We start from the raw sequence: 16,170 nt of genomic DNA on the forward strand, positions 1-16,170 counted from the left end.
TATTTTACACTTGCGCAGTTACTGTGCCGCCAAAAAATGGTCACGCAGAACGAGGTTCGTTGGAACAAACTTCACGATCAAAAGTTGAACTGCAGGCCCTGTGCGCTGAATCCTTACTCCATGTTTTTATCGTGTAGTGTGACATGTTCAACGCATACAATACTCGAGTTTTGAGGTACTATGCTATTCTCTGTGTGCTTCTCCTGGGCGGATGGGACCGAGGTATCCTTGCATCTTTAGCGGGGCTTATTGAAAGTGTAATGTAAATTAATCTCACGTATAACAGGTGCACATGTACATATATACGTGTCAAAAGGTACCGTTCGACCTAGAACGTCAAATTGGGCCGGTTTTTAGGGGTTTTAATACTCGATACCATTCGCAAACGTGCAAGCAGGGAAGTATACGGTGTGACTATAGGTCGATTTCAACCCCAAAATATACATCATACGACTCCAAGCACGAACATGTCGATAGGTGGTTAAGATCGGGTGTTTTCATTGACGTTTCCTTGTCTTTTTTTTTTCTTTTTCATTTTTAATTACTGTTTCTTCTCCGTTCACCGTCAGTGCGTGCATACTGGAGTCGCACACCACGTTGGATTAAAAAAAACAAAAAAAGAACAACAAAAAACAAAAAAATCTCACCAATTGTATCGAAATAGGTCAGCGAATAGCTCGGAGGCCTCAGCCAACAACCGACGCCCAAGTCGGTTCCACGTGCAAGACGCTGACCTGCGTTTGCATGGTAGCTTGTATGCTGACAAAACAAATGTCGGAATGTGTTGAAAATAATTGGGTCGTAATTAAACCTGCGCGCTATGAAAGGGGTGGGGGGGCGATAACTTATCACCTTATCAACTTATGTGGTGACCTATTCGTGTTGAACCTGTCACCTTTTCAGTTGAACATGATGGTAATTGATGTTCTGAGGCTGGAACACATATAGAAAGGATGAATACACACGAAGCCTCAAGTGCCTAAGAAATTAAAGATGAAAGAAGGAAGTCACTGAGCTTAATTGGTAAGAGGCTTAATTGGTAATTGCTAAGAGCTTAATTGGTCACTGAGCTTAGCTCAATTGGTGAGAGCCCTGGACCGGTAATCCAGAAGTGGGTTTGGGTCCTACAGCTGGCTAACCTTTTCAGTGACTTCCTTCTTTCACCCCAAGCAGCGTCAATAGCGCAGCAAGTAGCGTAATAAGTGATACAACTGGGGGCTGCGAGCCGTGTACAGACGATGATGTATGGAGAGCGGACACTAGAAAGGACAGGGGAGGCAGGAGGGGCTAGTATGCGTCCTAGGCCGACTTCAGGGGAAATTGTGCCGCCACGCGTCCTGAAAGTCTACGGAAAAACCTATGAAATACGGAATACCTGAGCCAGCATAGCCGGTGGTAGGTTTCGAACCCGCCACCTCACTGTCTTGTGACCTGAGAGGCAGCATCGAATCGATGCTGTGTCCTCTTGAAACTGCGGAAATAATAACAAGAAAAACACTGAAAAGGTCCCAAGCAGCACAACACCTTGGCCCAATATAGGACCAAGATTGGACCAATATCGGGCCAGTATTGCAGATATTGCACCAATATTGGGTCAGTATTGCCTATATTGGTTCAATATTGGGCCAAGACGTTGTGTTGCTTGGGTAGCTTGGCAAACGCGGTGCATTCTGGACAGGCCCTCGTCACACGTACGTCACCGCAAACATCAACATTCCCGCAGTTTTATTAGTCTTGTCCAATATCCTCCTAGCCAAACACGTAGATTCCCACACGAGGCTTCGTATACTACTGAGCATCCCCAAAGATGTAAAACGGCGATGCGATGACGATGCGACACATTCATAACTTAGAGGATATAGGCTATACCATTCAGTGTTTTACCTGTTACCCAAAACATGGTACCGCGATACCGCCATACTCGGTACTTGAGTAAAAAGAAGCGAAATACCGATAACGGTATACAGTGAACCCCCGTTATTATGACCATGGTCGTTCCTGAAAATTTTGGTCATAATGCGGAATTGTCATATTAACGGGGGATATTTGCAGGGGGTTCACAGCATTGTTCCCCAACAGTATGGTCGTAAAGCGCGTATGTCAGATTATCGGGGGTCATATTAACGAGGGTTCACTGTACTTCCTTTGATACGGCGACAGCTGTGTTAGCGTGCGTGCGCCGTCTGTCCCAGATATCGTGACGCGGCGAGTCACGGAAGAAGCGCGCTGCGAAGGTGGCGTGATACGAAGTTGGGTATCACGTGAGGTGTGGTGATGCAGGTGGCGGGAGTGGAAAACACAGGACGCCAGGCCTCTCCCCAGGATGGGGGGGGGGAATATGTTTATTAAGAAAAAAAGAAAGGAAAGATCAGCCAGGCGGAAGTCGGCTTGCTATTCCAAACCAATGGAAAATGGGGGAAGAAAAGAAAAGGAAAAGAAGAATAAGGAAAGGAAAGGAGAAGAAAAAAGGAGAAAAGGGGAAGACAAAGAAGAGAAGAAAAAGGAAAAAAAGAAAAGAAAAGGAAAAGACAAAGAAGAAAGGGAAAAGGGGAAGACAAAGAAGGGAAGAAAAAGGAAAAAAGAAAAGAAAAGAAAAAGACAAAGAAGAAAGGGAAAAGGGGAAGACAAAGAAGAGAAGTAAAGAAAAGGAAAAGACAAAGAAGGGAAGAAAAAGGAAAAAAGAAAAGAAAAGAAAAAGACAAAGAAGAAAGGGAAAAGGGGAAGACAAAGAAGGAGAAGTAAAGAAAAGAAAAAGATAAAGAAAGCTCCAGGATGGCTCCACCAATGAAGGCTCTTGGTGAAGGTTCCTGTCTTGTGTACTTGCAATACGAACTCGTTCAGAAAAGATTGTAACGATTCCTAAGCATCTGAACAGGGTTCGAGTCGGCAATGCATCTGTAAGAAATAATTTCGAAATATTAGCGTATCATGTGTTAAGAACGCTCAAACACAGAGAAAGAATCGTGCTAAAGTCTTTCCACAATGCGTAGCGACACAGCTGTCGCTGTATGTGAGCTACAAGTTCCAAAGGTTGCACAGCTACTCAGGATTTTTAAGGTAACGAGGTACCGCTACCATTACTAAAAAAAAGTAACGCGATATTTTAGCCGGTACTTTTGCTCAAAATACGAAGAAGTTGCATGAATTCCCAACATCGCTTATATGGACACTCCATTTGGATACTTTAACGAATTGAGAGAAACAGTTTTGCAACAAAAAAGCGGAATATTTATCGTACAGCTTAGACACTGTTCGTTGACTTTTAGGTAATCGCTGGCGCTGAAAGTTTTTCGCTGTCATCCTATAGACTTAGGGACTGACTTTTTCGAGTTAAATCCGATTCTGTCCGGTTAGTCCCCCCCCCCCCCCCGAACTGACTTCCTACCAATTCGGGTGAAACCTGACTTTTCCCCGAATTCCAGTCACTGTGAAACCCTCAAGTGACGTTTCCACTCAAGACGAACAAAGGTAACACATGAAAGAATGGGTCACTAACGTTCCCAGCAATACACCCATATGTGTCAACACTCCCAAGCTGCACAATAACTTGGCCCAATATTGGGCCGATATTAGAGTGGCAAGTAGAGGGCAAGTAGAGTGGTTCCTACGCAGTTTGATGCATGAAGCTCATGGCAAGAGAAGTCGACGGGTGTTGAGAGTATTGCGGAATTCCTTTTCTGGAAACCCGAGAAAACGTCACTCGGACAGGACCAATCAGTGAGCGCCCTTTGGCGCAGATAAGTTCAGTGAGGGATGTCGGCCCAATATTGGGCCAAGATGCCGTTCACGACTTCGGGGATTAGCGCTGGTAGGTCACAAAAAAAAAAAAACAGAAAAGAAAGAAAAATGAGTATGAAAGATTAGGAAAGGTCTTAATGGGCAAGATGAGAAACAAAAAACACTCGATAACACCCGAAGGCACAATTATCGCAAAATTTCTCCCCGAATTACAGGTTTAAAAATAGCACCCGATTTTTACCTCCCGAGTCTGAGAAAGGCATTTAAACCCAAAAAAGTCACTCCCTACCATATACAGCGAACCCTCGTTATTATGACCATGGTCGTTACCGAAAATTTTGGTCATAATGCGGAATTGTCATATTAACGGGGGAGATTTGCGGAGGTTTCACTGCATTGCTCACCAGGAGTATGGTCGTAAAGCGCGTATGTCAGATTATCGGGGGTCATATTAACGAGGGTTCGCTGTAGTGCGCTATTCTGTAAGCGCCTCTGCACAGACACTTCGCGGATGTTCCGCTGAAGCACTAGAGGGAACGGCTTTGTTCGCCTTCTTGAAGACGCAGTGAACGTTCGAGAAGCTGTCCTTGTCATTGTACGCGCTGTATGCGGAGCAGGGAGAATAAATAAAAGTAATATGACCGGTGGGAAAATGGAGCACTATAAAAATATCGGTAACGATACGGGGATCGCGTTAGCATGAATTTGTAAAGGAAATACTTTCGCGATACCGATTTAAAAGAGTATCGCGGTCCGCACTTCGATATCGAAAAAAAAAAGTATCGATTACGGTAACGGCGCATACGTATACAACACTGCTACCACGTCGTGTAGGATGCACTTTTTACACTGGCAATACAGTGAACCCTCGTTAATATGACCCCCGATAATCTGACATACGCGCTTTACGACCATACTCCTGGGGAACAATGCAGTGAAACCTCTGCAAATCCCCCGCCCCCGTTAATATGACAATTCCGCCTTATGACCAAAATTTTCGGCAACGACCATGGTCATAATAACGAGGGCTCACTGTATACGTTCGCCTCTTTGTCTCATACCGATGGGAACATGTGTGCGAGCGCTGACACGACATACAAACAAGGTCACATGACATCGCCTATGACGTCATGTGCCGGGACAAGATGGTGATTTCGCCACAAGCGACCGCTTGAGGGTAGCTACAAAAATGACGGGTTTAGATCACCACAGTGGCCAGGGGCGGATTTAAGGGGGGGGGGTCCGGATGTCCTGACCCCCCCCCCCCTCAATTCCAGACTTGAACATAGGGTTCAATGGACCAATCCCAGCATGCACCTGGCACTTGTCCATAGCGGACCCCCCCCCCCCCCCCCTCGGCAAAATCCTAGATCCGCGCCTGACAGTGACTTAACATGACTGAAGCGCATGCACCTGCTGCCTCTGCCGTGATAAGCCCTGAGGGCAATCACCCGCGCATGCGTACATGACGTTGAGCACCACGTAAAATGGCAGCTGTTGCGTTACAGCAAATTTTTCCGCTGGTGTACCGCTGACATACCGACCCGGAGCGTAGGCGTAACACTCCCACCACCTGTCTCCACTGGTACGCGGTCTATACGATGTAATGTCGAACGGAACGCTCCATGGATGCCTTGCGCAATCACAGCGCGACCTCCCGAGCGATTATCTATATGATTGACGTTCGAGCACCGATTATAGTAATTAAACCTATTAACCGAGTAGGGCGTCTAAGCCATTCATTGGAATTAAGTATTGTTATCTCAAGAGGACGAAGTGGGGGGGGGGGGGGGAGACTGATCTAGTGTAACCCCTTTTGGGGTAGTTCCATCTCAAATCGAACAAGCCACGAAATTTTATCTTTTGCGTTTCTGGATTTTTAAAAAGCACCCTTTTTAGAAATTCGTCATTTATATTTTCCAACAACAATACAGTGAACCCTCGTTATTATGACCATGGTCGTTGCCGAAAATTTTGGTCATAAGGCGGAATTGTCATATTAACGGGGGGATTTGCAGAGGTTTCACTGCATTGTTCCCCAGGAGTATGGTCGCAAAGTGCATATGTCAGATTATCGGGGGTCATATTAACGAGGGTTCACTGTAAATGAAGGAGAAGTGATGATGACATGGGATGTTTCCCCGTGGTAGCCACGGGACCCGACCCCACTTGACAGTGGTTAATATGAGAGGGTGAATTATGGTGAACGCGAAGCGACGACAGATCAGAGTTCTGTTTAGAGCTCTTCGAGGAGTCCAGTGGCTTGCATGAAAGCAAGAAGGGAGCGAAGATCCCGGCACTGACGCGTAGGGGAGCTCCATGGGCTAAGTACTTTGGACGAGCTGACTGGTCTATGGTCAAGGAGCTCAAGTTGGCGTCGAAACACCCGGCGTTCACACGTGTACCGGATATTGTCCAAGTTTTACGTTTGCATCGTGAAATTGGGAACTTGAGTACTCGAAAGGAAACTACCGACGGGAAAAGTACTTAAAGTACAGTGCAGAATACACAAATCGAAATGTACTTCAAGTAAAGTACAAGTACTGAGAAATTTAATGTAGTACTTGAGTACTTGGCACTTCAAGTACTTCCCGTCAATAGATCCGAGTATCACTCTAAGTTTGTGTTAGAGCGAGACCGGATCACTGCGCGGATGCAACAAACGGTAGCTGAGAGTCTGAGACCACGATCAAACACGAACGCAACCTTTTGAAGAAATTGTGCCACAAGTTATCCAAGATGAATATTAGGACTGTTTTTTGCAAAGTCGTGAACCTGCATTCCACTTTTTACAGCAAAGGGGAGACCGAAAATCGGCACCGAGAGTATGTCCAAACTCATCCTGCTGTAACATTCACGCGGGCACGCACAGCCAACGAGGAGGCCGCGGGAGAATTGACGTTCGTACGAGCACCAATAGGAATGACCGACCGCGTCCTCCGACGTTAGAGTTGAACGCCAAAGTTTGTGAAACCGAAAAAGCGGAACCGACACCGCATGGTGATGCGAAAAGGTATACGCAATACAGGCTGATAACACTGGGAGATAAGAAGAGGTGTTAGAAATCCCAAAATGATCAGCCATTCTGTCTCTTCGGGAAACCTACACTTGCTCGAGCGTTTCCATCTCCCCATATCATCCCCAGTCATCCCCATATCATCGTCATCATGTATTTCTCTCTCTCTCTCTCTCTCCCTCTCCCCAACACAGACTGCAACTGCGCCACACGTCGGGGGTACTCAATACTCAATAGTCTCACGACGTTCGCGCTCAGTAAGGTTGATTGATTGAGTGATTGATGCTTGAAGATGATTGCATAACTTCTTTAACTGTCGCAACGACCAGTTGCATATTGTTGTTGAAGAAACGGCAGTTGGTCAAAAGGCACAAACGGTGGCTTCCGAGCGGGTCACGGCTTTTCAACCTTCCTTCGTGTTTCTGTTTACCCACCAAGCTAAGATTCAAAGACGAAGTGGAAGCACTACCCTTTCCACAGGCAAATTCCACACCGATTCAGGTGTACAGTGAACCCTCGTTATTATGACCATGGTCGTTGCCGAAAATTTTGGTCGTAAGGCGGAATTGTCATATTAACGGGGGGGATTTGCAGAGGTTTCACTGCATTGTTCCCCAGGAGTATGGTCGTAAAGCGCGTATGTCAGATTATCGGGGGTCATATTAACGAGGGTTCACTGTATACGGAAGGTCATTTCAGCGGCATCCGTCCGAAAAATGTGCCTCAAAACCTATAGGGGGAAACCTCAGACAGCATAGCCAGCGGTAGAATTCGAATCCAATACCTCCCAGCCTCGGGCGCATGCCCACAAGTTTATGTACGGAGCAGGAAATATATACACAAAGCAGATGCATGCAATGTATATTTAGAAATCGGTGCATATATGTGCGAGTGCTATTCCGCGCTGCATGTTTTGTTGCGCTTGTGAATTCACGCTAGTGTACAGTGAACCCTCGTTATTATGACCATGGTCGTTCTCGAAAAATTTGGTCATAATGCGGAATTGTCATATTAACGGGAGGAATTTGCAGAGGCTTCACTGCATTGTTCCCCAGGAGTATGGTCGTATAGCGTGTATGTCAGATTATCGGGGGTCATATTAACGAGGGTTCGCGGTACTGCAGTAAAGTTTCTAGACCCCAAGAAGATTGGAAATGTAGTTCTGGAAGGCGGTTCTCGTTTTGGGCTTTCACTGGTTCTTGCTGAAGCTGGAACCGCACGGGGCGTATTTCAGGGCGTAAAACGCGCCTGCGAAACACCCGGATCAAACCGCATGGATGAAAAAGTGCACTTCGTGAAATGGGGAACTCGACGAGAGAAAAACATCACGTAGTGTTGCCAGCAATAGACCTTTCCCTGTTTGTACACAAATGACGTCATAGTGTTCGACAGGGCCACCAATTTGGTAGAGTTGAACTACGCCCAGCCCTCCCCTTCCGATTTGTTTCGGTTTCAGTCTGTCTGCCAACGTCAGGATGACGTTTCTCGGGTAGAGGTCTATTAGGAAGCAAGAAAACGGTTAAACGTTAAGCTGGTTCAGCCCCGCCGCCGCCATCACTGAACGCTGAACGTCCCAGTGTGTCGTTGCAATTTCTTCCCACGTGACCGTCTTCAATACGACGTTTCTGTACAGTGAACCCTCGTTATTATGACCATGGTCGTTCCCGAAAATTTTGGTCATAAGGCGGAATTGTCATATTAACGGGGGGAGGGATTTGCAGAGGTTTCACTGCATTGTTCCCCAGGAGTATGGTCGTAAAGCGCGTATGTCAGATTATCGGGGGTCATATTAACGGGGGTTCACTGTATTCTTTGCTTCTAATACCTCAATAGCGAGGGCTTTCCCTCTACCTTGAAGTACAGGGTGTGTGCAGAAAAACATGACCCGCATTTTTACATGTAACTCGTTGTCTACTTAGCCGAGGAACTTCCGGTGGCGCACGACGGCGTATTTATGCGTGCGAAAGCTACAAAAAAATCCTGAAAGCCATACTCAGTGTAAAAAAATAACCAGAGCGCGAAAACATGGGCTTCCATGCATTAGAATAGGGCGGTCATGACAGTGCATGGTAGTGCATTTCGGTCTCAGGAGAGTTATGTGCAGGCACCGCTAGGGGTACTGCCGATGAGCATCCATGTGGGACATCGTTTCGATTTATGCACCGATAGCTCCCCTAGCGGTACTTGAACACAACTTTCCTACGTCCACCGTGTTGCGCTTTCACATACACCCTGTTGTCCACCATGTTGCCCTATTCTGATGCACGGAAGCCGACGTTTTCGTTGTTCCGTTTATTTTTTAAGCTGAGTATGGCTTCCGCAATTTTTCTGCAGATTTCGCACGCATAAATGCGCCATCGTGCGCCACCGGAAGTTCGTTAGTTAGGTAGGCAACAAGCTATGTGCCTAAATGCGGGTCATGTTTTTCTGCACACACCCTGTACGAGAAGTTTTCTTGAGAGGCCATGACAACCATATACAACACGTGGCTACAACGGCAAAATCAAAACACAGCGGTTTCTATATGTGGCGCGGATCCGGAAACTGATACGCATACCACGCTGTGATTGGCACGCTGCCGTCCGCGTGAAACATCAATAGAGACTCCAGACGCGCTCGAGAACGCCCTATACTGAGCAGCCGATTCTCCGCGCGAAATTTTTTTGCTCCGAGCGTATACTACGGCGCGATTTTCGCGCTGAAATACGCCCTATGCGGTTCCAGCTTGATACGAACAACGCTAGTACAGCGAAACTTGAAGCCACCTCGGGATTATACCTGAGCGTAACGTTGCATTGGACCTTCCCTGCCGTATGGAAGGAAAGCACGAAGAAAGCAGAGTGATCAAAGTTATTTATTTATTGCACCGTCGGAAATTGCATAGACTGAAGCTGTTTTTTTTTTTTTTCAGATTTTAGCTGGCGAATTGAAAATTGATCATCGAAATTTGTTTTCGCTGAGTTCCATTCAACGGAGCAGAATTCGCCATTGCCGGCATGTAGACACTTTTCGACCGAGGGTGAATTGTTATCAGTATTCTTTCGTTCACCGCACCGCTATTGAATGGAATGCTCTTCCCATACAGTGTTGTATGTGACCAGCCGTCGCAGTCATTTTGTGATAGATTAGATGCTATATATACAACTTAGTGAAATGTTGTTGTATGTTGTTGATATGTTGCATGTATGCATTCATGCCTTGGCCGACCTCAGTTGGCTGGCATTATACGTAGTTAAATGATAAAAATTTATAATACTTTAAAGACCCAAAGACAGGTACAACATAACGGAGAAGTTGGGTGACAATAACACTGTAGAAAAATGAAAGAGTAATTACCATGTTCGGCAAACAACGAGAGAAACGTCAAATATACTAAAAAGAAAAGAGGAAATACAACACGAAAGTCATCAAGACATCAAGCAAAAAAAAAAAAAGAGCAAGGATGTACACACATACAATGAACCCTCGTTAATATGACCCCCGATAATCTGACATACGCGCTTTACGACCATACTCTTGGGGAACAATACTGTGAAACCCCTGCAAATCGACCCCTCGGTTAGCTTTTTCATTGCGTGTCGCTGCAGTCGTCACGACGAATCATTGCTGCACCGCCTCCGTCTCAACGTTGCCCGCACCCCATTGCTCCTGTACAAAATGGGCCAATCCAGCTCCCCCTTGTGTTCCAGCTGTGGCGAGGTGGGCGACATTGCTCATTGTCTTCTGCACTGCCAGCAGCACATCCCGCAACGGCAAGCCCTCCATCGCCGTCTAATACAGCTGGGCTACAACACACTGTCCATGGCCACCCTCCTCGGTCCCGTCCCTCGGCCTACTCAGTGGGCCATCACCACAGCCCGGCTCCGCTTCTTAAATGACTCTGGCCTTGCGTCTGCCCTCTGACTGGACGTTCTTCGAACTTTTCTTCGTGCCTGTGCTGCACTGCACTGCGTGCCAGTTTTTCTGTCATCTTTTCCTTTCTTTTATTTCTTTTGTTTCACAGTTCCTTTTTCTTTTCTCTCTCGGAATAGCAAGCTGGCAATAGCCTGGCTGACATTTCCGTTTTCCTTTTCACTATTAAACATATCCCCCCCCCTGCAAATATCTCCCCCGTTAATATGACAATTCCGCATGATGACCAAAATTTTCGGGAACGACCATGGTCATAATAACGAGGGTTCACTGTAGATGCCGCGAACAAATTAAAGCTATGGATTGCTGAAGTAGAGGTTCACACGGGCCGGGCTTGGACTCTACTTCACCAGACTTTGTTATGACTCCATTTTCTGCACTCAAAGACAGAAAATGAATGAAGGCAAACAACAACAACAACAACAACAACAAAAATAGTGCACCTCTCGCTCAGTTGCCTATACAGGGTGTTCAAAATTAAGCTTTCACTAGCACTTTATAAATAGGCGAACAAAAGAAAACTGGTGCTACTTTTTCTGTTCCTTGAGTAAGAAACAGGTGCTACATAATTAGCAGCACCTGTTTCTTACACAACAGGTAAAGTTGTGATCCGGTTTCCTGTCATCGCTGTGTTTGCGTAGCGCTCGTGAAAGCTTAATTTTTAACACCCTGTATAGCCCTGGATGCCCAGCAAAGAATTGCGATGGACTGTGCATCTCGCCGTTCAAAAATTGCCGAAGAGCACAGAAGGCACTTCACTCACTAACCCTTTCTTTAAAACGATGATGTTAACCTGCCTACTAAAATGTACCATGCGAAGTGATTCATCCCACAAATGCAAAAATATTGCACAATTCGTTTTTAAAAAAAGGGCGACTACATATATACGCAACGATGGCAATGCCCGTAACTAGACGCCCGGGTCGCCTTGACGTCATTATGATACAGCGCGCTGATTGGTTTAGAGAAACTACGTCGGCTACACAGGGAGAACTGGGAGATAAACGGGGGGGGGGGGGGGGGATAAGCGGACAGCGCCGGCCCCGATTGGTCACTCACGTGACCACGTGACCACGTCACTCACGTGACCACATGACATCACGAGTGACGTTTTCCCTCTTCCTCCTCCTCCTCGTTTAACCCTGCAGAGCGAGGTGAGTGGGAGGGCGTGCGTCGATGTTTGGGTGCGTTTTTAATGATTTTTTCTAAGAAAAAAACATTGCATACAGATATTTTTTTGTGTGTGTTTGTTGTCCAGTTAAGTGATATCCGTTAAAAATGCGTCAGAAACAGAGTATCCTTGAGATGGCCGTTTAAAAGCCCTCATAATCCTGTACAGCTGATGACAATGATGCTCCGCAACCCGAAGAAAAAGCGGTTCTCGATGTTTTTACAGAATGTTTTGCGACGAGCAGAAACAGTGAATGGGACTTTGGCGGAGCAAGCTATGTACTTCAACAATTCCTCTGTCCGTCCGACGGTATCCTTTTCCTCCTCTAGCAACGAATATAGAGAGTGTAATGTATGGTGATGTCTGTATGCCAGAAACGTATGCAATCGAGAGACTCGTGTAGGTTTGTGATATCTGGGAGGTACGATTTTCTTTTGGCTCTGCGCAGATCAAGCTGTAACGGACTTGGGCAATTCTGATCCTGGCAACGCGCGAGGTCTTATTAGTACACTGTGAGCACTCGTACGGCTATAGTGAACATCAATAGAACAGTGACCAAGGGTTCCGTTTGATTCTTCTAGGATCATTACTTATTATATAACTTATATTAATTATTATTATATTAATTATTATATTACTTATTACTTAATAAATAAATATTTAGTGACTCTAGTTTCGTCATCTTTTACTTTCAGTAATAGCAAGCTGACCGTATATGGCTGACCTTTCCTCTAACATATACAGTGAACCCTCGTTAATATGACCCCCGATAATCTGACATACGCGCTTTACGACCATACTCTTGGGGAACAATGCAGTGAAACGTCTGCAAATCCCCCGGTTAATATGACAATTCCGCGATATGACCAAAATTTTCGGGGACTAACCATGGTCATAATAACGAGGGTTCACTGTATTTATTCCAATATCTATTCGATTCAATTAGTACTACAGTGAACCCTCGTTAATATGACCCCCGATAATCTGACATACGCGCTTTACGACCGTACTCCTGGGGAACAATGCAGTGAAACCTCTGCAAATTCCCCCCGTTAATACAGTGAGCCCTCGTTAATATGACCCCCGATAATCTGACATACGCGCTTTACGACCATACTCCTGGGGAACAATACAGTGAAACCTCTGCAAATCCCCCGTTAATATGACAATATCGCGTTATGACCAAAATTTTCGGCAACGACCATGGTCATAATAACGGGGGTTCACTGTATTACAATTCCGCGAATGACCAAAATTTTCGGCAACGATCATGGTCATAATAACGAGGGTTCACTGTAAACGAGCTGCATGGAATGAACGAGTCAGATCTACCGATGAATTCAACTAAATACTACGCATCCAGTGTGTGAGCGACGTTTAACTCGAATATTCCTCAACTCTCCAACGTATAATCCGTCTCCGAGCGTCATCGCGCTTAAAGTAGGTTATCGGGAAATTCCCGGAGAATGTTGCTTTCAGTCGAACTCAGGAAGATGTTTCTTCGTTTTGCGAGGAATTTAGTGTCATAAGTTATTTGGCCGTTTAAAGGACCGCTCCGACGTCAAAAACATAGTTTCACTTTGATTTCGTGACGATCTTGAGTAACAACGAGGTTACGTTGATATGAGAGTAACTTGTAACTCTAGCTATTGCTACCACTTTTGGTAAAAGTAACTGTAATTAGGTTACTTCGCGGGGGCAATACAATATTTTTTCGGCATATTTGCATGCTCCGAACGACTTTCTTATCGAGAAAATGATCGATTCCTGTTTTAAACGACCTGTTGTGGGAAGGGATGTGTTTGTACTGGAGAGGCACGTGATACAGGCACGTGATGCAAATTCGGTCGAACAGTACGAGAGCTAAAATAATGTGCTGTGAACTCTCGTTATTATGACCATGGTCGTTGCCGAAAATTTTGGTCATAACGCGGAATTGTCATATTAACGGGGTGGGGGTATTTGCAGAGGTTTCACTGCATTGTTCCCGAGGAGTATGGTCGTAAAGCGCGTATGTCAGATTATCGGGGGTCATATTAACGAGGGTTCACTGTATTCTAAATTTCTCAGATTTCGTTTCTCAAAAAGTAGTCTGTCAAGTGTCTGAATTACCTTAACGCGGTAGCGATAGACGTAACTCGTTGCCATTTAAAAAAAGTGACTTTAACTACTATTTCCACGAGCTAGCTGGAGCTGTAACTTGGTCACTTTTCGAAAGTAATCCACCGGTGGCTGTTTCGTACCAGGGTCCATCCGAATTCTAAATACTATCGGCGAACGTTCTGTCTCCCGAAATAAAGTTTCCAGTTTTCTTCCAACCTCCTGTAACTTCCACAAAGCCTCATTTTCTGCTTTCATTTCAGTTGTCCGAACCTCGAAGGAGCTTTCTATCTGATAAAGAAATAGAGTCGAACCACGTGTGTTTCTGTGGGCAATATACTGTATGTATACCTGGGAATCGTCATGGTATCACTCCGATGCATTTGTGCCAGGTACTGCATGAAGTACGACCAAATTCTTCACAGAAGTACTTATACTATATCACCTTAGAACTGATAATTTGTCTCTTTGCCTCACCCCAATTCAAACTACGGTTTACAGTGAACCCTCGTTATTATGACCATGGTCGTTGCCGAAAATTTTGGTCATAACGCTGTATTGTCATATTAACGGGGGGGATTTGCAGAGGTTTCACTGCATTTTTCCCCAGGAGTATGGTCGTAAAGCGCGTATGTCAGATTATCGGGGGTCATATTAACGAGGGTTCACAGTGAACCCTCGTTATTATGACCATGGTCGTTGCCGAAAATTTTGGTCATAACGTGGTATTGTCATATTAACGGGGGATTTGCACAGGTTTCACTGCATTGGTCCCCAGGAGTATGGTCGTAAAGCGCGTATGTCAGATTATCGGGGGTCATATTAACGAGGGTTCACTGTATTTTCTTTCTTTCTCTTATTTGCCCCGTCAATTGTGAACTGTCTTCCCTATTACGTGACTCCACATTTCTAATTTCATTTTGACGCGATCTTTATTTTTAACTCCCTGCTAGTGCCGCGAAGCAACTGTGTCCATGAGCGGCGCACAGACGTGGAGAAGATGGAGAGAGGTAGAGCAGGAAGGAGTGGGCGACAGGGGGCGACAAGTATGCGTTCTGGGCCAACTTCAGGGGGGAACTGTACCGACATTCGTCTCGAACGTCTGCCGGAAAATTCACGCAATAGTACCTCAGACGGCACACCCGGTGCCGGGATTCGAACCCGCGTCACCTCCCAGTCTCGGCGTGGAAAGAGCAACTTTCAGCCATGGTCAGCCATTTTCGGCTCCCATTGTTCCTAGAAATACAGTGAACCCTCGTTATTATGACCATGGTCGTTGCCGAAAATTTTGGGAATCGTCATATTAACGGGGGGGGGGATTTGCAGAGGTTTCACTGCATTTTTCCCCAGGAGTATGGTCGTAGAGCGCGTATGTCAGATTATCGGGGGTCATATTAACGAGGGTTCACTGTACCTCAGACGGCACAGCCGGTGCCGGGATTCGAACCCGCGTCACCTCCCAGTCTCGGTGTGGAAAGAGCAACTTTCAGCCATGGTCAGCCATTTTCGGCTCCCATTGTTCCTAGAAATACAGTGAACCCTCGTTATTATGACCATGGTCGTTGCCGAAAATTTTGGTCATATTAACGGGGGGGGGCGATTTGCAGAGGTTTCACTGCGTTGTTCCCCAGGAGTATGGTCGTAGAGCGCGTATGTCAGATTATCGGGGGTCATATTAACGAGGGCTCACTGTACACGTGGCACGGAAATTATGCTCGCCACGGTTATCAGATAACGAAGCCCTCAAATGAAAGTAGACTGAGAGGTGGTTGGTCCGAATCCTAACACCTGCTATGCTGTTGGAGGTTTTTCCGGCAATCTTTCCAGTTCCCCTTGAAGTCGGCCCAGGACGCACACACACCAGCGATGCCGCACGCCATATGTTTTGCCGGCGAATGATTAGTAGACATTACAGAAGGCAGGGAAACAACTACAAATCTCATTCCTAGACACTCTCTATTTGCGTTGTATTATACAGTGAACCCTCGTTATTATGACCATGGTCGTTGCCGAAAATTTTGGTCATAACGCGGAATTGTCAAATTAACGGGGGGATTTGCACAGGTTTCACTGCATTGTTCCCCAGGAGTATGGTCGTAAAGCGCGTATGTCACATTATCGGGGGTCATATTAACGAGGGTTCACTGTATTTTATTGTTTCCTTTTTATATCTGGACTAGGAAGCATTCGTAAGTTTCGGTTTCGTGACGTCATCGGACGTAGATATCTTCCT

The sequence above is a fragment of the Ornithodoros turicata genome, chromosome 2 (assembly GCF_037126465.1).
Source record: "Ornithodoros turicata isolate Travis chromosome 2, ASM3712646v1, whole genome shotgun sequence".
NCBI lineage: Eukaryota > Metazoa > Arthropoda > Arachnida > Ixodida > Argasidae > Ornithodoros > Ornithodoros turicata.